Here is a 25,097-nt window from a genome sequence, read left to right as displayed (position 1 = left end):
ACTTATGAAGTGCTGTGCTGGTGAAGGGAAGTGGGACAATTGCTTTACTCAGTGTGATGAGTAAAGTTACCAGGTGAAAATAATGTTAGTGATTTTGTTGGGTTTTTCAATGACGTTGTTTCCCCAGATGCACTAGGTAGCTATATCTAGTTAATTTGCTCCTTATGTAATCAATAAATATTTATTTAAAAAGTAGTTTATTTCAGTCATAATGCTGGAGACAAAATAGTAAGATGAATTATGATGTAGTCTCTACTTATGAAGGTGATGTAAGCATCCTTTGAGAATTAATTGACGTCATATGTGGAAGCACTCTGTTCATTGTAAGTTATAGTATGTATAGTCCAAATACTCAATTAAATGCAATTTAAACATTATAGGTGATCTAAAAGCATATATAAGTATACGATATTATATGAATACAAATGGAGTAGAATTGGGAAAAGGGGAAGGAGAAAGTCATCATGGTGCCAGTGATTTTCTAGATTGAGTCGTGAACAATCAGTAGATGCTCTTTGATGAGATGATGATGGAAGGAAGGTGGAATGGAAAGCACGAAGTAAGGGGTTCTAGGTAGAGGTAGCCTAGGGAGCAAATGTGTGGAAATGTGACTTTAAAGCAGTTCTGTGTGGTTAGAACTTAAGAGACAGGTAGGGGAATGGTAAGAAGTAAGGCTAGAGATACAGGGAGGAGCCAGAGTTTGGAGGGCTTTATATGTCCATGGCAAGGAGTCTGGTTTTAATCTTGACTTTGGATCTATAATTGTCATTATTTGAAAACATCACTGAGCACACCATGTATATGTATGCTTTTATAGTATTCACTATGGTATGGGCGGGGGGAATCTTGGCATTGGCATAAGTAGACCTGAGTTCAAGTTGTTGTCCAGCTACTTTCTAGCCATGAAATCTTGTTCATTCATGTACCTGTGTGGTACTTTAATTCTTCTATTTGTAAAATGAAAATAATAAATCATAAATAAATGTGATAGAATTTTAAGAGTGTTTAAAGTGATACAGCATTGCTATTCTCATTATTTCAAGATCAGAACACTTCTGGTGCAAAGAAAAGAGGAAATGAGTTGATCAAGACATACTTCAAATTTGCTTGCAATTGATCCTCTGGGAGAGCACACATACGTTGTTTTCGTTAGGTCCAGTCAAGAAAACTGAAGCCACTCTGTATATTCTGGTTTGGGTTTACAGGACTATTGGAAGAGATTATCGAGTAGATGTCAAGAAAGCTGCTACTGAAAGTTAAGGGAGCTACCTTTGAAGATCAGAGAAGTTGGCAATTAAAATTCAACCTGAAGTACCTAAGAGGGTGGTTTTCAAATGCTGCCTGGAAGTCACTCTGAAACTCACATAACATAACCTGCATCCTTCAATACAGATTTTAAAAAGCTTTGCTATATGTGAAAGTTACTATAAATAGTGAATCATTAATTTCTACGATCACATGATGAAGAAAGCAAGTAACACTAAGAGAAGTAGTTTAGGAAAATGTCCCAAAAGTTTCATGGATTTCAGTAAGTAGAAAGTTAAAATAACCTAAGCATCATTTGAAATACAATGTATGCAATTTTATGCAAGACAGTGTAAAATTTAAGGTTAAGTATAGCATGAACATTTTAATGATTCCCATTTAATAGAACATTTTGCAACTGGAATTGCTCATTGGATTGACGGTTGAAGATGGACAATTTTAGTTGTGGTTTTTGAAAAGAGGAAGAATATTGAATTTGCAACTGAGTTTTTGAGACAATCATTAAAATAATGATTTTAATTGCTAATAAATGAAAGCCAATTTAGAGTCTATGGCAGGAGGCCTCCAAGATGGATACCAATGATACCTGCTTTCTAGTATTGAGACTTTGAAGTGTTCTTCTTTTGAGCACAGGCTGAATCTAGTCTGAATTTGCTTATAATCAATGGTAAACATCACAGGTGTAAGGGTGCCATCTCTGACATAAGATTACAAAAGACTCTTATATCTTGCTAAGGCTTATGTCTTGCTAAGGCTCTGTCTTGCTTGCACACTCTGGTGAACCCAGCTGAATGCCATGAGCTGCTCTGTGGAAAGGCCCATGTGGCAAGTAACTGAGAGAGACCTATGGCCAACAGCCAGTGAGAAATTGAGTCTTTTAGTCTAAAAAGCTCATGAGGAATGAAATCCTTCCTAAAAGCATACAAATTTTGGGCATGACTGAGCCCAGGGTAGGCCTAGCAGCACAAGCTTACAACAAAGCTTGAGTTTACTGTTCTCTGGGTGAGTTTTGAGGTAACTGTTGTTACTAGACCCTTCATTTTAGTGTTGGGAAAGATTCTGAACCAGAAGACTCAATTAGGACACACTCAGATATCTGACCCAAAGAAACTGTAACATAACAAATGTCGTTTCCAGCCACTAAGTTTTGGGGAAGTTTATTATATAGCAGTAAATACCTTACATATGATTATTTTATAATTAATTTTAGACTACTCTCCTTTTATTCTATGAATAAATTATTTGAGAAAGTTTCTCTTCAATAGTTTCTTATTGCAGTTAGAATACCTTTAAAGTCACATAGTTTGTGACTCTCCACAGCCTTATCCTTGTCTGTCTTTGCAGACTCATCATGCATCTCTTTCTTACCATGCCACTCCATATCCTAACTTCACTTGGCTGTATTCTTACCTACTATGGATTGAAACATGTCCCCCCAAAACATGAATTGTTGAAACCCTAACTCTAATGTGACTGTATTTGGAGGCAAGGCCCTTAGGTAATTAAGGTTTGATGAGGTCGTAAGGGTGGGATCCTAATGTAATAGAATCTTTGATTTCTCTCTCTCTGCATACACACCAAGAAAAGACCACATGAAGACACAGGGAGAAGTGGCCTTCTGAAAGCCAGGAAGAGAGCCCTTACCAGAAAATGAACCTTGCCAGAACCTTGATTGTGGACTTTTCAGCCTCCAGGACTTTGAGAAAATCAATTTCTGTTGTCTAACCCACTCAGTCTATGGTATTTTGTTATAGAAGGAGGCAGGCTAATATACTGTCTATCCATCAATACTCAGTTTTTACATTCCACCCGAAAGGTATTTTTAAACTTCAAAAGTAGAATGGTCCTCTCTGTTACTCATTCTTACAAAGCTCATAATCACTCTTAACCAATACTGACTTTGACCAGTAAACTGTAAACTCACTGAGAATAGTGATTTTGGCCTTCACTGCTGTGCCTTTGTGCCATCTGTGCCTGATACAGAGTGCATGTTCAGTATGTACATGTTGAAAGAATAAATGAGACATTTTTGAAACTAGACTAAAAATTAATTCATGATTGAACCCAAGTGGCATAATAATAAATGGGAGAGTAATCTAGCATCATGTTGATATGTGCTACAAAGCATAAGCTTAGCTTTGAAATGCCCCAAATTCTTAGCTATAACTTAATGTACAGAATGATCTGTAAATAAATCATGGCTGAATGGAAGAATGGTTAGAATCACTTTTCCTTAGATATATTTTGTCACATTAGATGTTCCATGAAAAGAAGATTCTGATGTCAAAGGAATTCTGGAAAAATTGTTGTTATATCCTTCACTTGAAAATTAACTACGTAGTCTACGGCCATACCACCCTGAACGCGCCGGATCTCGTCTGATCTCGGAAGCTAAGCAGCGTCAGGCCTGGTTAGTACTTGGATGGGAGATCGGCTGGGAATACCAGGTGCTGTAGGCTAAAAAACAAAGAAAATTAACTGCATAAATGTTAACTTTGTTACTTTTTTTCTCTCCATATTTGCTTGAAAGGTAAAATGTCTCAAGTTGTGATGAATGTAGAATGGTTGAAAGAATAAAACATATTTTACTAGAAGAATAAACCTTCTGTATAAGAAATGCCTATTCGAATACTTTGGAATACCTATGGCGTGGAAGAGGAAATTTACAAAGTTTGGTAGGAGTTTCATGCACAAAAAGCAGTAGAAGTATGGGTGGAGGTTATGAGGCAGGCGGGCAGGCAGATTGTGACTGATAATAAGAAAGGAATCTGTTGTATTCAGATGTGGAGATAGAATCTAGAGTTGGTGTCTGGAGATAGAATAAGCTGTCTTTGGATGTTCTCATCACTGGAGATAGTCAAACATAGACTGGATGTTTATGTTATTTTATTGAGTGATTAAAGTTATTTGAGTTGTAAGCCTAGTTGTCTACTCTTGTTTTATTAATGTTCTTTAGTCTAAATCAGTGATCACCTCATTACACTTCCCATGTTAAATACAATTTTTAGGATGCCACCAAATTTTGTTGGCAAAATATGGCATGTGTAAAGGCAGGATAATGGCTTCTCAGAGATATCCTTGCCATAATTCCTGGAACTTGTCAATGTATTACATGTTGCTAATCAGCTGACCTATAAAGGTTGCTAATCAGCTGACCTATAAATATAAGAATATCCAGTGTTATCTAGGTGGGCTCACTGTAATTACAAATGTCCTTACAAGTGGAAGAGGGAGGAAGATAAGCTCACAGCTGGAGAAAGGAATGTAATGATGGAAGCAGGGTCAGAATCAAGATTGCTGTTTTTTTAAACTTTTATTTTAAATTCAGGGGACATGTGTGTATTAGTCTGTTTTCATGCTGCTGATAAAGACATATCCAAGACTGGGCAATTTATGTATATATGTATATATATGTGTATATATGTGTGTGTATATATATATAATATATATAAACTGTAAGTCTATTAAACCTCTTTCTATATATTTATATGTATATAAAGAAATAAAGGAATGTGTGTGTGTGTATACATACACACACACACACACACACACACACATAAAGAGGTTTAATAGACTTACAGTTCCACATGGCTGGGGAGGCCTCACAATCATGGTGGAAGGCAAGGAGAAGCAAGTCACTTCTTATGTGGATGGCCGCAGGCAAAGAGAGAACTTGTGCAGAGAAACTCCTGGTTTTCAAAACCATCAGATCTCGTGAGACCCATTCACTACCATGAGAGCAGCATGGGATAGACCCGCCCCCATGATTCAGTTCTCTCCCGCTAGGTTCCTCCCACAACATGTGGGAATTATGGGAACTATGAGATGATATTTGGGTGGGGACCCAGAGCCAAACCATATCATTCTGCCCCGGCCCCTCTCAAATCTCCTATCTTCACATTTCAAAACCAATCACGCCTTCCCAACCGTCCCCAAAAGTCTCATTTCAGCGTTAACTCAAAAGTCCACAGTCCGAAGTGTAATCCAAGACAAGGCAAGTCCCTTCTGCCTATGAGCCTGTAAAATCAAGAGCAAGTTAGTTACTTCGTAGATGCAGTGGAGGTACAGGTATTGGGTAAATACAGCCATTCCAAAAGGGAGAAATTGGCCAAAACAAAGGGGCCACAGGACCCATGCAAATCCAAAATCCAATGTGACAGTCACATCTTAAAGCATCAAAATGATCTATTGGAAGAAGGCCTAGGGTCAAGAAATGTGGGTGGACTCTAGAAGCTGGAAAAGGCAAGGAAATAGATGTAACCCATGAGCCTGCAAATAGGATTGCAGCCTTGCCAATACTTCGTTTAAAGCCAATGAGACATGTCCTAATTTCAACCACTACCTCTGTGCAATAGTGAATTTATATTGTTTCAAGCTGCTTAATTTGTGGTAATTTATTACAGTAACAATAGCTAAATAATACATTATCTAATTTTAATTCCAATGTCTGCAATTAATAGTGAAATTAATAATTTACAATTTTTTTGTAATTTCTTATTCTCCTGAGAACTTTCACTTAATTTACCTGACCTATTTTTTCTATTACAATGTTTTCTTTTGTTAATATTAAGATGATCTTGTTTGAGATGAAAAATTTAATAATATTAATACTTTGTCATATTTGCACAATTTTTTTTCAACTTTTTGTCTATTTTGTTTTTGTTTCTTCCATACAGAATTCTGATAATTACAACTTTAAGATACTATGTTTATTTTCTTTTTGATTTTCATTTTCATTTTATATTTATAAAGTCACTCACCTTGCAATAAATGTTCACTCACATTTTCTTTACTTTTATATTATTTTACATTTGATCCATTTAAAATTTATTTTTTAAATCCTCATTTTCAAAGTTAAAAATAGCCACTATACTATTTCTTATATTCAGAGACCACAATTATCTACCACTGAAAATCTAAACGTTCTTTAGAAAGTCTTGAAATCTTAGGTATTTTCTAAGTGATTTCACTGGTGACCCATTTACTCAACTTGTGACTTCTTGAGTTGATCCAAATTATAGCCTTGAAAGTACTCTTAGTCCAAATGCTGAGCATAGATGTGTAAGAAAGAAAATAAACAGTTCTTAAAATAAATGTTTTATGGCGTTACCAATCATTTCACTTAAGAGGAGTATGACTATTTTCTTTCCACTTTAAAACAATTTTCAATCAAACACTTTTGTAAAAGTGTTATTTCCTCCATCTCTATGTGGGGAGTTATAAAGGACTATACTTTACAAATAATTAGTACCAAATACCACATAAATAATTCGATATAATGCAGAAATACCCATTGACTGTTATCACTGCATAATGACAGCAAAAATCTGACTTTGCCAAAAGTCTGAAGTGTTGATTTGTAAAATGGGCTCCATATACAGACCCAGCGACAGAAGAGTTCCATAAATTCTTTTTTGTATAACTTTCAAACAAATTGGAATCATCATTTCACATGGCAATTTGATGACAACAAGGAATGCTTTTGGAAATGCACTCTTTCAAATCATGCCTATTAGAACAAGCCAAATTCTGAACTGTAGTGTCTGTACCATTGAGAATAAAGTTTCATATGTGAAGATATATGTACTGACTTACCAAAAGTCAGCATGTGTTTTGAGTTGTCTTCTGAACAGTATGATTTCCATGGATTTATAGCTTTTCCCAGCCTATTTCCCCCAAAAGATATAGAATATAGCATTACACATTGTAACTCCGATTGCCAAAGGGGTTGAAATAAGAGTTCAACCTTCTGAGTGCAGTTAAAATTCGTTTTTCTTTGATTAAACAACTAAAATGTATTTTTTGTAGTTTATGTGCACACTAATTACTAAGTCCATGTTTCTAAACTTATATATATATATTTGGGTTGGCTTTGTGTCTTCACCCAAATCTCATATATATTTTAGGTAGAACCACATAAAATTGTCATTTTTGTAAATTAAAAGAGATTAAATATTGTAAATTGCATTATTTGACCTAATTAAGATTATCAACAGTGATTAAAGTTATCATAATGAAAGGAAAAAAATGGAAGCACATTCTTAAATGAGCTGCTTCTTTGTTTTCTTATTGTCATACAAGAGAAAAAAATTATTCCAGTTTAAGGAAAATATGCTAGTTGCTTACCCAAACTTACTGCCAGAACCCTATAGTCAACAAAACATCCAGCTAGAAAACATGATTTCTCAAGAATTTTTGCAGCTAATTATAGATACGAAACATAGTTCTGTGATGTAAATATAGTCTAATGAGTGGGCTCCTGGGAAAAAGTTACAGTTTCACTGATGAAAAAGACTCAATGGGCATGCAGTCATTTTGTGAGCATGATAGTAAACACTACAGAATAAGAATTGTGGATCAGGAAGCTATATAGGACTTAGGTCCTTAATGACTTTTTTGAGCTGTTACACTGATCTTGGACTGTCTACCTCCATACTTCATGTTATGTGACCAAAATCTATCCCATTGGGTTAAGCTACTGTTTGTTGAGCTTCTAGTATGTGTAGCTTAACTGAATCACCTGGTGGTTGTGTTGCAAATCCTTTGTTCCTTTTTTTCCCCTCTATTGCTGTCTTTTGTGATTTGATGGTTTTCTGGGGTGGTACACTTTGAATCCTGTCTTCTTGTGTTTTGTGCAACTACTATTGGTAGTGGTTACATACAATATTTTACACATATAGCAGATTGTTCTAAAATGATAAGTATTTAACTTTAACCACGTACAAAAACTGTACACTTTTACTTCTCTACACCTCATATTTTATAATTTTGATGTCAACATTTACATCTTTGTATAGTTTATGTCCCTTATTTATTATAGTTTATGTCCTTTAACAATTTATTATAGCTGTAGCTGTTTTTAATAGTTTGGTCTGTTAGGCCTCATATTGGAGACAAAATTGCTTTGCACACCATCATTATAGTATTAGAGTATTCTGAATATGATCATCTATAATTATACCATTGAGTTTTGTACTTTCTGATGTTTTATGTATATTTATTAGCAGTCTGTTTTTATCAGCTTAAAAAATTCCTTTCAGCAATTCCTGTAAGGCATATGTAGCGGTTATGAATTCCCTTGGCTTTTCTTTGTCTTGTAAAGTTGTATTTTTGTCTACATTTCTAAAGGACAGGCTTGCTGTGTGAACTATACTTGATTGGCCTTTTTTTTCTTTCAGCACTTTGAATATATTATCCCACTGTTTCCTGGCGTGCAGAGTTTCTGCTGAGATGTCTGCTGATAGTCATATTGGGGCTTCCTTTTTTATGATATGTTTATTTTTTTTTGCCACTTTCAGAATTCTCTTTGTTTTTGATTTTTTATGCTTTATGATGTGTCTTGGTGAACTCCTTTCTCAGACGATTTTGATCAGAGGCTTCTGAGCTTTCTGTACCTGAATGTTGATGTCTTTCCCCGGATTTGTGAGATGTGCAGTCATCATTTTCTTTAATGTGCTTGCTGACTACTTTTCTTTTTCTTCTGAGGTATCTGTTATACAAGTGTTAGGTCTTTTGATGGTACCCATAGTTCTTGTAGGCTTTCTTTATTCTCTTTCCTTTTTGCTCGTCTGACTATAATCACCGAAAACCTCCCAAATACCAAACCCATCTTGAGGAAACAGAACAAAGTCAGAACCATCATACTACCTGATTTAAAAATATATTAATAAAGCTTTGTAATCAAAGCAGCATGGTACTAGCTAGTATAAGAACAGACATGTCAAGTAATAAATAGGATAGAAAGTCCAAAAACACATTATAGACAATTGATTTTTGACAGACATGCCAAAAAAAACATAATGGGGAAGGGAGAGTCCTTTAAAAAAAATGATTCTGGAAAACTGTATATCCACATACAGAAGAATAAAATTACTTAATTCATACTATATGGAAAAAATCAACTGTAAGTAGATTAAAGACTTAAATATAAGACCTTAAAGTATAACATTGCTAGAGAAAACATGAGAAAATCTTCTGGACATAGGTCTAGGAAATGATTTTTTTGATATGACACCAAAAGCACAAATATAAACAAGCAGGACTACAAAAAGCTAAAAAGCTTCTGCATAGCAAATATTTAATAAAGATTTAATAATTGAGAGATTTAAAATATGAATGAGTATTAAAAGATATAATAATATCAGTGATATGGAATGGGAGAAACTGTTGATTTTCAGTTTCGTGGTTTTATTTTACTGGGAAGATATGAATGCTGAGTAAGAGTATCATCTGATCAAGTGAAGACAGGATTTGTGAAGAACTTACTCCTGACTATATAACATCCTTTAGTAAGGTACCATTTTATTCTGTCTCAGCTGCTGTCCATCAAGACAAGGGTAGCTTCTTAATGGTCTCCTTTCTCCAACGTTGGAAGTGGCAGCGTGGGATTAATGTCTTTTTTTTTTTTTTTTTATTGCATTTTAGGTTTTGGGGTACATGTGAAAAACATGCAGGGTTGTTGCATAGGTGCATACGTGGCAGTATGATTTGCTGCCTCCCTCCCCTTCACCTATATCTGGCATTTCTCCCCATGCTATTCCTCCCCAACTCCCCACCCCCCCGCTATCCCCCCTCCCCCCCCAACAGATCCCCGTGTATAGTGCTCCCCTTGTCCATGTGTTCTCCTTGTTCAACATCCGCCTATGAGTGAGAACATGTGGTGTTTAATTTTGTGTTCTTGTGTCAGTTTGCTGAGAATGATGGTTTCCAGGTTCATCCATGTCCCTACAAAGGTCGTGAACTCCTCGTTTTTTATGACTGCATAATATTCCATGGTGTATATGTGCCACATTTTTCCTGTCCAGTCTATCATCGATGGGCATTTCGGTTGTTTCCAGGACTTTGCTATTGTAAACTGTGCTGCAATGAACATTCGTGTGCATGTGTCCTTATAGTAGAACGATTTATAATCCTTTGGATATATGCCCAGTAATGGGATTGCTGGGTCAAATGGAATTACTATTTCTAGGTCCTTGAGGAATCGCCACACTGTCTTCCACAGTGGTTGAACTAATTTACACTCCCACCAACAGTGTAAAAGTGTTCCTATTTCTCCACATCCTCTCCAGCATCTGTTTTCTCCAGTTTTTTTAATGATCGCCATTCTAACTGGTGTGAGATGGTATCTCAATGTAGTTTTGATTTGCATTTCTCTAATGACCAGTGATGATGAGCATTTTTTCATATGTTTGTTGGCCTCATGTATGTCTTCTTTTGTAAAGTATCTGTTCATATCCTTTGCCCATTTTTGAATGGGCTTGTTTGTTTTTTTCTTGTAAATCTTTTTTAGTTCATTGTAAATTCTGGATATCAGCCCTTTGTCAGACGGGTAGGCTGCAAAAATTTTTTCCCATTCTGTTGGTTGCCGATTCACTCTATTGACTGTTTCTTTTGCCGTGCAGAAGCTGTGGAGTTTGATTAGGTCCCATTTGTCTATTTTGGCTTTTGTTGCCAATGCTTTTGGTGTTTTGGTCATAAAGTCCTTGCCTACACCTATGTCCTGAATGGTTTTGCCTAGGTTTCCTTCTAGTGTTTTTATGGTGTTACGTCTTATGTTTAAGTCTTTAATCCATCTGGAGTCAATTTTAGTGTAAGGTGTCAGGAAGGGGTCCAGTTTCTGCTTTCTGCATATGGCTAGCCAGTTTTCCCAACACCACTTATTGAACAGGGAATCCTTTCCCCATTGCTTGTTTTTTTTGGGTTTGTCAAAGATCAGGTGGTCGGATTAATGTCTTTAATTATTAAGAGAAGATGTGGAAATCCTAGAAATCAAAACATCTAAGACCTCTTTAGTATGAATTTAGTCCCAAACATACATACTATCTCCTATGGTTTAAAGTGTCCCCCATAAAGCATGCATTGAAATGTAATTCTTAATGCAACAGTGTTGGGAAGTGGGGCCTCATGGGAGGTGTTTAGGACATGAGGGCTTCACCCTCACTGATGAACAAATGCTGATTATAAAAGGGTATGAGGCTGCAAGTTCAATCTCTTGTTCTCTCTTGTCCTCTCTTTGCCCTCCTCCATTTGATAACACAGCAAAAAGGCCATAGCCAGATGCTGGTCACTTGATTTTGGATTAACTAGCCCCCAGAACCATAAGCCAATAAGATTCTGTTCATTACAAATCACCCAGTCTTGTGGTATTCTGTTACAGTAGCACAATACAAAGACATCGTTTCAACCTAAGCATTAATATAGCCTTGGTTTGTTTTATCAACAGGTATAAGGAGGTTCATAATGACATGCAATAGGGAAGGGCCTCTGTGCATAGCTTAATATCTACTCTTCCATATACCATCATACCCAGACACTCAACCATGGAGCCTTAAGAAATACCCTTTCTACATTTTTATTTAACCATGAATTTGTGAAGAATTATTCCAGCAGGATCTATACCATGTTTATACTTCTTGTTGCTAGTCAAATCCAGTGGCAAGCAGGATCATTTAGGCCTTGGAAAAATATTAAGATAGATATCAGAGGTTTGTAAGTTAAGCTCTGGTCTTTGTTTCAATTGAAATGTCTAGAGGCACTGGTAAAGTCCAGGAGGCTAACTTTCCAAGTTAAAGCTATTGGCATATGTATAACTGGGTAATAATAACCCAGGTGGTTAATTCCTCTGCTTTAGAAACCCTTTCTTTCCTGTTTACTTATGGATAATCAGAACACAGAGAATAGTTTCATGGTACCAAAAAGGGGGAAAAAAAAACCCCAAAACAAACAGAAACCAATACCTTACAAGAAAATGATTTATAAATGTATGTCAGCTTTCACATTTGTAACTGGGTCAGATGTGGACACCATGGAACACCAGTGCTTTCCAAGGGACATTAGTGCTCTCTTATCTCATAGGCCCATGCTTTCTTTTATGAAGATACTACTGCAATTGAATGATTACTCAGAAGTATGCTTGGCGAGCAAAGGGATTTGTGTAGTTTTGCAGGACATTTAATCTGGACTGGCTGATGTGGAGGCTGATGACCTTCCTCCCTCACTGTATACTTTCCTATTGCCTGAAACACAAAGGTCTCTCAGTCAGTGGCCTTTTGCATAGCCCTGGAGAGTCTCTGATAATATGATCATCTCTGGCTCTCTTTTTTGTCCAGCTTTATAAAACTGCTATCTTTCAGTTATGAAAACATCTTCACAAATAAGATATTTTATCATTTTTACCTTAATAGTTAAATTTTAGATAATGCATGCCACTTAAAAGACTAATTTATTTTTTATCCTTAAGAAATGTACCTTATTTACATTAGAAAAAAATAAATAATTTCTTCATGTGTAATGCATCTTTTAAAAATACCATTTATCAACTTTTTTCTCCATTACAGTGAAAGCCTAAGATAGATACAGAAGCACAGAAAAACGAAAAACTAAAAAATAAGTCAAACATTAACAATTGAAAATATTTTCTTACGTATTTTTCTTCTTATGAAAATGGTAGTATGACTATACCATTTTTTAATGCTAAATTTTAATTGTATTACAATTTGCTATGGCAATAAATACTATTTTAGAATTGTTTTTTAATTGATGCATATTATCATATGGAGATATCACAATTGACTATATCTTACTGATGGACATTTAGATTCTTCCCAAATTTTTAATTTATAGCATTATAGATAATGCTGTGAGTGTTTCTTTTAAAATATCTATCATTTACATCTTTGATTTTTTTCCTTAGCATTCATTTTTAGAAGAGTTTTGTTGTATGTATTGGCTAGAAAGGTATATCACTGTTTCATATGGCTAGTTCAACTTATTATACACTGATGCTTCATCTCAAGTTAATAGGGTGATATTTCTGATTGTGGTCTCAGAATTAGGTTTTATGAATTTGTAGCCTGCAGTTTCCTACAAGGCATCTCAATGTAAGCAAATCTTTGTTCTATATAAAAGTCTTCAGAGTGTTATTTTTGTTGCATTTTGAATAAACTCCTATTTAAGTAAACTGTTATGTGTGCATCTCTGTGTGTGTGTGTTATATATCATATGCATAGCTAAGAAAGTAAAATATATACATAGTACATATAGTGTGAAACACAGATGGTTCCTGACTTAGGATGGTTCAACTCACAATTTTTTCAACTTTATGATGGTGTGAAAGCACTACGCATTCAGCAGAAAGTATATACTTCAAGTACTCACACAACCATTTTGTGTTTAACTTTCAGTACATATTCAATAAATTACATGAGATGTTCAATATTTTATTATAAAATAGACTTTGTGTTAGGTAATTTTGCCCAATTGTAGGCCACTGTGAGTGTTCTGAGCACGTTTAAGGTAGGCTAGTGTAGGCTACAACATTTGCTAGTTAAGCGTATTTAATGCTCTTTGGACTTACAATGTTTTTAATCTATGATGGATTTATAAGGATGTAACCTCATCATGAGTCAAGATGCATCTATACATATATTTTATTTTCTTCAAGTTTAGATATTTGTTTTATTAGTTTATCAGGTCAACTTTAAGCTAAGTCTAAATTGAGGAACTCTATTTGAAAAAATGATAAAATTTATATTGTTTCACTTTGGGCATGCAGTTATCATTTTTGGACACAAAATATTTGGTACCTAGAAATAATCCATGCTAAAAATTTATTTCTACTTTGCCATTTTATTTGCTATTTAAAGGTTTTTGAAGGCTACAAATGGTCGAAGATTCTATAGGAAAATCTACACGTATAGTGTTCTAGATCAAGTTGTGTGTATCTGTGTGTGTTTGTGTATATGTACATGTGTACCTGTGTCTGTTATGAAAACATCTATACTTTTGCATGCATTTGTAACATGTATAGTTATTACCTTGGTATTGTAGTGTATACCATGCAGTTCTTATGGTACAAAAATATGTGAATTTCTAATCTGCCTCACAAGGTAAAATGTGGGGGAAAACTTTCAGAAGCCTATCTTTAGGTGCTTTAATAGTTGTCTGGTCAATTATCTTAATTAAATACTATGTTGTAGCCCCCCCCAATGTATTAATAAGAATCTAATTAATTATTGTCCTTTCTTAAAGGTTTTTAACCTGGTGTATTAGTCTATTCTTATGCTGCTAATAAAGACATACCAGAGATTGGGTAATTTATAAAGGAAAGAGGTTTAATTTGTTCACAGTTCCACATGGCTGGGGAGGCCTCACAATTATGACAGAAGGTGAAGGAGGAGCAAAGTCATGTCTTACATGGTGGCAGGCAAAGAGAGCATGTGCATGGGAACTCCCATTTATAAATTCATCAGATCTTGTGAGACTTATTCACTATCACACGAATAGCATGTAAAAGACCCACCTTCATGATTCAGTTACCTCCCACCAGGTCCCTCTTACAACACAGAATTATGGGAGCTACAATTCAAGATGAGATTTGAGTGGGGATACAGCCAAGCCTATCACCTGGAAATAGTGGCCCGTCCAGAGTTTTTGAATGGGCTTCACAATGTGTGTGAATACATCAAAATCAGATAATTCTAAAGTTATGTTTATATGTATTCATACATTATTTTTTCTCTGAGAAAAGAGTCTAGTTTTTGAAATCATTCTCTAAGGAGTCTATTATATTTAAAAAGGTTAATAATCATAGCTTTAAGACATATTAGTTATGAATCAGGATATATTAAATAGGAAGTCTATAGTTTAAGAATTTAGCGACTTTAGGACTTTCAGTAACATGGTATTTTCAAATATTCCCTGTCATAGCATAAATCAATTTTATTATGCTATGCCAATTGGGTAGTTTTATGTAACTCTATTAGCCATATAAAGTTTTCTCTAAAGAGGGAAGGTGTTGCAGAAAATAACAATAGCAGCAATGTTTTGGTTGTTTGAGTTAATGTTAATTTAGGGAATTGCCTAGGGTCAAATCTTGAATTCATTTTTTGTTTGTTTCGGTTTGGTTTTCTTTTTTAGTAAATGAGGGATCTAGGACTTAAAAAAAAAAGAATATCAATGAAATTGATAATTATATCATTTGTTTGGCTAAATATCTTAGTCATATATATTTGAATCTGTCATATGCAGGATATTTTACTGAGGATTTGGGGGCATATGGAGACATGTAAGAGATGGCCCAAATTTTGCAAAATTTTGCAGTCTAGAATAAAAGTAAATTTGCAATACCAACCAAAATCTGAGGCAAACCCAGCCTGGGCAACATGGCAAAACACTGTCTCTACAAAAAAATAGAAAAATTATGTGCCTGTAGTTCCAGCTACTTGGGAGGCTGACGTGTGAGGATCACCTGAGCCTGGAAGATCAAAGCTGCAGTGAGTTGTGATCATGACACTGCACTCCTGTCTGGGTCATAGAGACCCTGTCTCAGAAATAAACAAATATCTAAGGCAATGTACTTTCTTGTACAAATAACTCAAAAGCAAGATTACCTCATGTCAAGAAAAATCAGGTAAGCCAAGATGCCCATCTATACCATTGCAACCAGGAACAATTCTAATCACAGTAGAAATTTGGCAAGAGGCTGTGTTTTAAAATCTAGGTTTTATTATTATTAAGGTATGATGAGGCCGACAAACCGGAAGATAACTGCCATTGGAAAGATAGCTTGCTAGTCACATTTTCAAGGAGAAAAGGGCACATCACACCATGCAGGGCTACATGGAGAAACAGTAGGGTTGGTAAGAATTCTGAGGGAACAGGGAAAAACATGGGCAAGCCCTGTATTACAGTTTTCATGGAGAGAAATGAGGCAGGGTAAGAAGGCTAGGCATGTTTAGGATGGCTAGTTTGAATAATTTCATTTGGCTCCAGGATGTAGGGACTGTCTCTGGTTGTCTGCTACGATCATGGTATGATTGGGGCAGGTGGGTAATGGGGCAGAGTATAGCATTCCAGTAGAGGAGATTTGAGGGAGCACGGGTGCTGAACTGGGTAATTTGCATAAGAATGATGTGCTCCTAAGCAAGTTACTTAATATCTCCAGGAATTTGCTAGTCCTGTGAGGGGCAGTCTCTCTAGGATCAGAAAGGGGCCAGATGTCAACATATCAAAAAATAGAAAAATGAAAAGGCTTATTTGTTTATTTATTTGAGACAGCGTCTCACTGTCATGAAGGCTGAAGTGCAGTGGTATAGTTATGGCTTACTGCAGCCTGCATTTCCCAGGCTCAGTGATTTTCCTGCCTCAGCCTCCAGAGTAGCTGGGACTACAGGTGTGAGGCCACCATACCTGGCTAATTTTTACATTTTTTTTGTGAAGATGGAATCCCCCTATGTTGCCCAGTCTGGTCTTGAACTCCTGCCTTGGTCTTCTAAACTGTCGGGATTGCCTGCATGAGCCAAGCCACAGCGCCCAGCCAAGAGGCATGTCTAATACAAGTTATTAACAGACATATGGTCTGCTATATAGTGAATATTTGTGTCTCCTCAAAATTCATATGTTGAAACTCTAATGGAATGGTATTGAGAGATGTACCTTTTGGGAGATAATTAGATCATGAACGTAGAGGCCCCATGGAATTAGTGTCATTATAGGAAAAGGAAGAAAACTGACCCTCTCTCTGCTTTCTGCTATGTGAGGATACCAGAAAATAACCATCTGCAAGCCAGTAAGTGGGTCCTCATCAGATGCTCAATCTGCCAGCACATTAATCTTAGACTTACCAGCCTCCATAACTTGGAGAAATAAATGTTTTTTAAATCACACGATCTATGATATTCTGTTACAGCAGCCCTAAGAAATGGCCCTTAAAGCTATTAACCTCCACTTATTGGTTTAAAACAATAGTAAGGTAGTTATTTTATCTCCTAAATGACAAATACTGAGGGAAAGCATGAGAAATCTAGTTGTTTCCATGGTCTAGGGGTAGGGTGCAGTGGCTCATGCCTTTAATCCTAGCAAATTGGGAGGCTGAGGAGGGAGGACTGTTTGAGCCCAGGAGTCTGAGACTAGCCTGGGCAAGATGGCGAGACTATGTCTCTACAAAAATGGAAAAAAAAAAAAAAAAAAAAGTGGCCAGGCATGATGTCACATGCCTGTAATCCTAGCTACTCGGGAGGCTAGGGTGGGAGGATTGCTTGAGCCCAGGAGTTCGAGGCTGCAGTGAGCTATGATCACATGATCACACCCCTGCACTCCAGCCTGGGTGACAGAGCAAGACCCTGTCTCTCTCTCTCTCTCTCTCTCTCTCTCTCTCTAAGAAAAACACCATTATAAATTGATACTGTATGTGATATTATTCAGTTATCTGAGGAAAACCTGTGTTAATTCTGGTATTTCACACCATTCCTCCTATTCTACAATTTTATTTTGGGAAAGTCAGTGCAACAATGAAAATATTGTTGAATTCTTTGTCTAAGGCAGTGCTGTCCAATTGAAATACTATGATAGCTACATATGTCATTAATAAATTTTTAGTACCTAAATAAAAATAAAAAGAAATAGGTAAAACTAGTTTTAATGTATTATTACTTATACATATAATATATACTTTTGAACATGTATTTTATTTAATTCCCTATCATTTTGAACATGTAACCAATTTAAGAATTATTAATAAGGTTTTTTCATTTCTATTAATGTTAAATCTTTAAAATTTGGTTTGTATTCTTACACATCTCAATTTGGATATAAATTTTTATGGAAAGACTTGATCTATATTTCAATTACATAAAATTTACAGTTGAACAAATAGATTTACATACTCAAAATCACTCAAAATATACAAGTTTTTCAATAACTGAACTCTAAGTATTTAAAAAATTTAAGTTAAGTTAAAATTAAAATTCAGTTCCTTTGTAGCATTAACTATCTGTGGCTAATCATTACTGCAGTAGACAGCTCAGGTATAGGGCTTTATTATCAAAGTAGTCTGTGCATTATCCATGGATTGTTTAAAAAATGTAGATCATTGGGTTCTACCTTAGGCCTCCTGTCTCTGAATCTACGGGGTGTTATGCTGTTATATAATCCACAGAAAAGTTTGAGGACCACTGCAAATAACCAAAAATTCAAATGCCTAGACACAGATAATGTGTCTTTAGAAGGAAGTGAAATTATGGGTAATGCTTACTCTCCAACCTCACCTCCTAGCAGTCTCCTCCTAAACTACTCTGTTCCGGCCACACTGTCCTCCTTGTACCTTCTCCCTTCATGACTTTGAATTTATTTTCTTTGGAATTATCCTGTCTCATAATTGTTTGGTTCACACAGAAATTCTCAAACAGGTCTTTCCTGAGCATATAAACTATGAAATATTACATTCTCTAGTCACACTCTGTCCCCTCACCGTATTATCCTTTTCAATAACTAACAACTGATATGTTTATCTGTTCACTATTTGCCTCTCCCTTAATAAAATGTAAACTCATTGAGAGACAGGTCTTTGTTTTCTTTATTGCTTTATCACTGGGGTCTATAAAAAAAGTGCTTGACACTCAGTAAACTGTATTAGAGACATAGAATCTCATTCAGCCTGAAACAGTAGATGGTCACCATTAAGTTTGTATATTTCAGTTAAGGTTGGTGTGAAGTCTGCTTCAAAAGCTGCAACAACCAAGCACCTAACATTTAGGCCCTGATTAATTCAGAACAGTGAGTATCTGACCAAATAGTGCATTTTAGAACATATCTTGGACATCTATGTTCAATAATAATTACTGGAGAATGCCAGGGCCACTGACTAGACATGTACAGTATGTCCCTGAGAGTATTGGGATGCTCAGTATTTGATATCTATTCTCTCTTTTTGTGAAAAAAAATTGAAGAATTTTACTATATTGAAACATTTAAGTCAAATAACATGAAAGTGTAATTTAGACAATGATTTATGTTAGCTGCATATATAAACTAAAATATAATGTGAATTTGTACATGAAAGTAAATATTTTAAATATTTTGTATAAAATTAGAATTGAGCTGAGCATATTATATACATAAGTTCTTTATGAATTTTTCATCTATTTCTTCTCTTCTAGATTGCCAACAGGTATATGATTGGATATGTTGAAATCCACAAGAAAGTCTCATGTTATATTTTTCTTGTGATTGGAAGAAAACTCATGAGAAAGACTCCTCTATTTCTGCATAATTTGCAATCTCAAAAAGATTGATAGTTCAAAGCAAAGCTTCACTCTGTTTTGAAATTCTTGCATTATTTATTTATTCTGAAATCATATTATTGCATTCTTCCTTAACATATGAAAGTAGTTAAGTAGTTAAAGCAATGGTGGAACTTCCAGTCCTGATAGAATGACATTAGACCTGTTTTTTTCCCTGCTGCTCCCCTCCTAGGCACAACTGTAAACCTTGAAATGGTGCAAGGGTCAATGCAAAGATAACTCTGAAAGGTGTTGAGAAGGCGGTGAGCTGGTTTGAGACTTCTGGATTTGAGAACTAGCATAGAGAGAGACAGGATATCTTGTGTCCTACCTCCACCCACCCAGTGGAAAATGGAGTCCAGATCTGGTGTTTCCAGATCACCTAACTGGCAACAGAAGGCAACCCTGGTTTGCTCCTCCTCCCTGCCAGCCCTCAGATCAAATGAGAGCATCTCTGACATCAGATAAGCTTGATATCACCTATCAGGGAATGACCTGGGAGCCCCACCAGAAACAAATGGCCAGAGGAAGTTCATCTTCCCTTTGTGGGCCTGAGACTCCCTTTTTTGCAGAAGAAAGATGTCCATTTTTTGGGAAGAAAATGATATCAGGGAAGAACAAAACTGAAAAGACAACTATTATTTGTGTTAAGGTCTAACTGTGTATTAAACACTGGACTAGGTGTTTTATAAATGATATCAAACAGGCAGTATTGGGTAATGATTACAAGTATGGTCTCTGGAGCCAGATTCCATAATAAATGCCTCATACATGATAGAAATTACTCTCATCTAAATGATTTTCACAACAGACACATGGGGTAAGCAGCATTATTCCCATTGTCCACTGTATAAACAAGGAAAAGGAAGTTAGAAGAGTTGGATACCTGGCATAAGTCCTCACAATTGAGGTAAAGATTCTGAATTCTGATTTCATAGCCTACAATTTTTTTCTTTTTGGCTCAACTCTGCTCTCTCTCATCTAATGCATAATGTTGTATAAATTGCATTTTCGTTAGTACTTATACTTGCAAAGTAGGGGGTATGCTCAGCATGTGGTGACATTAATCACAGAAAGTGTACTGATGAAAATGAGTCTTACAGAGGGATTTGAATGAAGTTGTGGGCAATAATTAGCGAAACAGTTAGACATTGCAGAAGGAATAACATAAGTCAAATCACAATCATAGGAATGTTTTTTTTTTTTTTTTTTTTAAATCTGGCAAATGATAAGGAGGTAATTCTATTAGAGCTGGCTGCTGTTTGTGCATTGTGAGATGAGAGGTTGCATAAGCATGGCCTTTCTAATAGTGATTTGATTTGATTTATAGCTTTTGTTACTTATCTGCCCTTTTGACATAGTAGCATTTTTTTTTTTTTTTTTTTTTGAGACGGAGTTTCGCTCTTGATACCCAGGCTGGAGTGCAATGGCGCGATCTCGGCTCACCGCAACCTCCGCCTCCTGGGTCCAGGCAATTCTCCTGCCTCAGCCTCCTGAGTAGCTGGGATTACAGACACGCGCCACCATGCCCAGCTAATTTTTTGTATTAGTAGAGATGGGGTTTCACCATGTCGACCAGGATGGTCTCGATCTCTTGACCTCGTGATCCACCCGCCTCGGCCTCCCAAAGTGCTGGGATTACAGGCTTGAGCCACCGCGCCCGGCCTTGACATAGTAGCATTTTAAGAAAAATTGGAAATAATTTATTTTCTTTTCAATTTAGAGCAACTTAGTGGAACTACTCAATTATGTGACTTTTTTTCTGTGAATCACAAATGTACTTCACAGAATATTTGTGCACTGCAAACTTTGTAAATTAAATTTTGTTAAGATAAATAATACATTCTCATTAATTGCCTCCTAAATACTAGTTCTGTTCCATTTGAATGATTATTGTTTCTAAAGTTTCCCATCTGGTTTCTCCCTTTCCATCTCAGCCCCAAATACAGTAAAGCTCCTTCCATAGCCATGGTGATTCTTGAAAAATCTTGTAAGTCAAGTTACTCCTCTGCTCAGAATTTCTAATGACTTTCTTATTAGCTCAAAATTAAATCCAATACTGTTACCATTGCCTATAGGACCTACAGATGTTGTCTCCTGCTGGCAACCTCTGATCCATCTTCTTTCTCTCTCTCTGTCCACATGGCCTGTTCTCTTGCCTTCTTCCCATATTTGCTCAAAGGTCATCTAATCATTGGGATCTTTATTACTCAGAATAGACTAAGTGTTTATATCCCTCCAGAATTCATTTGTTGAGATGTTTATCTCCATATAATGGTATTAGGAGGTGGAGTCTTTGGGAGGTGGTGATATATAAGCGTAGAGCTCTCATGAATGGAAGTAGTGCCCTTATGAAAGAATCCCTAGAGAGCTCTGTGGACTTTATCCCAACATATTAGGATACAACGAGAAGTCAGTAGCATGCAGCCGGGATGAGGGGCCTAACCAGAACACAACCATGCTGGCACCCTAATCTAGAACTTTCCGTCTCCAGAACTGTCAGAAATTTCTTTTATGTACAAGCCTCCCTGTCTGCCCTACTTTGTTATAGTGGTCCAAAATGACTAAGACAGTACCTTGTCTAAAATAAAAGCCTAGATGTTTTCATTCTTCCCAAATCTTTTCCAGTCCTCTGCTCTCATTTACCTTGACCTTGTGCATATTATTCATCACCACCTGACATGTTACACGCGTATTTGTTTATTGTCCATCTCCTCCCTCATGTAAGTCCCGGGAGAGTAGGGACTTTGTTTTTTTTTCACTGCTTTAACAACGAGAACATTGATACATATCAAATTCTCAACAAAAATTTACTGAAGGAATGAATAAAATGATTTTGAATAGTGCTATTATCTTTAAGATTTAAAATTTTTATTTGAAGAATAATAATTCTAATATGGGAGCTATGCTGTAATAAAAGTACTTCACAAAATAAAATAATTGAAGATAACTTGTCATGCAGTGGCAGAACCTGTGTCAGCAGAGCTGTTTTTAAAATCTACCTACCACTTGGTATAGTGATAGGATTTCCTAATGCAGACATAAATGCCATCCTTTAAATTGAAAGTGATTAATATACAGTGGTTGGGGTTAATAGCCAAGGAATATGAACAAATCAATAACAAAAAAATCTGCATTTTTTTGGTGGACTGGTGAGGTTGCTATGGAAAAGCTGGGAGAGTTTATGAATGACAAATCTTACATAAAAATGAGTTGTACTGTGAGTCACCACTCTAAAGAGTCTAAGAAAGGCTAGAATGGTTTGCCTGTGTTTGAAATACAAAAGGAGACAGTTATAAAGTATACCTCAACCCCTAACATATTTTATGAGGTTGGATGGGTTGCCACCCAACCAATCAGTGTCTTTCATTACCCCTTAGGGATTAGCCAGACTGTCTGTCCTTTTTTTAGGAAGGCATTAGGAATTGCTGCTTTGTCATTCTAGTGATCTCTGCGGATAGAAGATGGCTGTAGAACTAGTTGAGGCCAAGTGAGCATTCAAGTTTGTATCCATCCAAGTATTACTGATCTAAGCAATGCAGCTGGTTTTTCCATCTACTATGGTCAAATGAAAATTGGCATACAAGATAATATTTTACTGTTCTACGTAATATTTGTATCATTTAAAAGTCCTTGAATCACTCATGTTCCACTTACCTGATAGAGGTCTTGTAGATTAATCAAGGCAGAAAAAAATACAACAGTGTGCCCTTTGTAAATTATCAAAATCAGACAGACCAACCGGCCCTGTAGAGGTTTGGGCTGAAGAGACTGGAAAATTGGAAAATAGTACAAGTTTTGTGGGTTATCAGTGACTCCTCTGTGTGTTAAAAAATTTCTTCTTTGGGCATCCCTGTTCTTTATAGTGGTTCCGTTACAAGTGGAGCTTTCAAACAAGGATCTAGTGAGTTATAGCAGAATTGTTTGCACATGTTTGTTTTCTACTAGACAAAAACATTGTTTGAAGTTTTCCCATGACACCCAGGTACTCGTAAAATTATGCTAACACAGCAAGCTGTCTCAAGTAACTGCAGCCACAGTGGTGATATTTCAGTTTGTATTTATGTTCTTGGAGAAAATCTCCTGGATGGTAGAATGTATACCAAATTCCACCAGGCAGCCAGCTTAAGAATAGAAGAGAAATGACTGCCCAGCATTATAAGTCAACCTATAAAACATTTTAAATTTTTATTTGAAGAACAGTAACTCTAATATGGGAGCTATGCTGTACTAAAAGTACTTGCTTTCAATGATACAAACATTATTCCTTCATCATGCAAACAAAAAATCTATGTCTCAGTTATTTTCTGAGTTGCTGATGTCAGTAATCTCAGAGGGGGCCTAGTTCTTGTTTAGGCACTGCTGGATCTCAGCCCATTGTGTAAAATGCTGCAAACAATGGGTTTTAAATTAAAAGTGGTTGACTGCCTCAGTGACTGCAATAGAAATACTGGGGGCTGCTCTATCACAGTCATCTCCAAGGTAATAAAACTCCCTACCACCCTGGAGGCCTTTAAGGAATCCTTCCTGTTTTCATGCATTTCCTCACCTTATACCATCCTCTTTTCTCTGTGGGACCTAAAAAGACTCGTGCCTAATAAGGAAACACCAGGGGTCAAGTTAGGAGTAATGTTGTCTAGGTTAGTTATTCACTCACAGGGGTCTACAGTCTTTGGGTCTCCCTGGATCTGTGGCAGAGTTCCTGCAACCATCATATCACTGATCTTTACAATTTAGCCAGGGGTCATGCTGTTGCTATCAGAGGAGCCATCTGCTGTCCCTTGGTTAAATTTGTTCTCTGCTTTTACCATTGTATTTTTTTATACTCATTTTGTTGATACATATTAGATGTACATATTTTCAGTACATGTGATAATTTGATACATTCACATAATCAAATCAGGGCAATTGGGATATCTATCACCTTAAATATTTCTCTTTTCTTTTCTTTTTTCTTTGAGACAAAGTTTCAATCTTGTTGACCAGGCTGGAGTGCAGTGGTGAGATCTCCACTCACTGCAACCTCCGCCTCCAGGTTCAAGAGATTCTCCTGCTTCAGCCTCCCTAGTAGCTAGGATTACAGGCATGTGCCACCATGCCTGGCTAATTTTGTATTTTTAGTAGAGACAGGGTGTCTCCATGTTGGTCAGGCTGGTCTCAAACACGTGACCTCAGGTGATCTACCTGCCTCGGCCTCCCGAAGTGCTGGGATTACAGGCATGAGCCACTGCACCTGGCCATCTTTTCTTTACTCTAGGAACATTTGAATTATTCTCTTCTACCTGTTTTGAAATGTACAGTTAATTAAAATTATAGCCACTCTACTGTCTGTTGAACACTAGGTCTTACTCCTTTTATCTAAGTATATATTTGTACCTGTTAGTCAACCTTTCTTTATTTCCCCCATCCCACCTTTTCCAGCCTCCAGTAACCACCAATCTACTCTCTATCTTCATGAGATTCACTGCTTTTAGCTCCCACATGTGAATGAGAACAAGCAATATTTATCTTTCGTGCTTGGCTTGTTTCACTTAACATAATGGCCTTCTATTGATCTGTGTTGCTGCAGATGATGAAATTTCATTCTATCTGTGGTCAAGTAAAATTCCATTGTGTATTTATAATACATTTAAAAAATCTATTCATTTGTCAATGAGGACTTAGGTTGATTCCACGTATTGGGTATTGTGAATAGTGCTGCAACAAACGTGGGTGTGCAGATATCTCTTGGATATATTACTTTTCTTTTCTTTCTGACATATGCCCAGTAGT

General features: G+C 36.3%; 1 pseudogene; it reads left to right on the top strand.

The window, feature by feature from the left end:
* Positions 1 to 3,606: 3,606 nt before the first annotated feature.
* Positions 3,607 to 3,725, top strand: LOC135270437 (5S ribosomal RNA; annotated as a pseudogene).
* Positions 3,726 to 25,097: the final 21,372 nt, after the last annotated feature.

Source organism: Aotus nancymaae, unplaced genomic scaffold (genome assembly GCF_030222135.1).
Source record: "Aotus nancymaae isolate 86718 unplaced genomic scaffold, 86718_ANA_hifiasm-v0.15.2.pri h1tg000062l, whole genome shotgun sequence".
Taxonomy (NCBI): domain Eukaryota; kingdom Metazoa; phylum Chordata; class Mammalia; order Primates; family Aotidae; genus Aotus; species Aotus nancymaae.
Note: the sequence above shows the minus strand (reverse complement) of the source record. Positions and strands in the feature narration are given on the sequence as shown.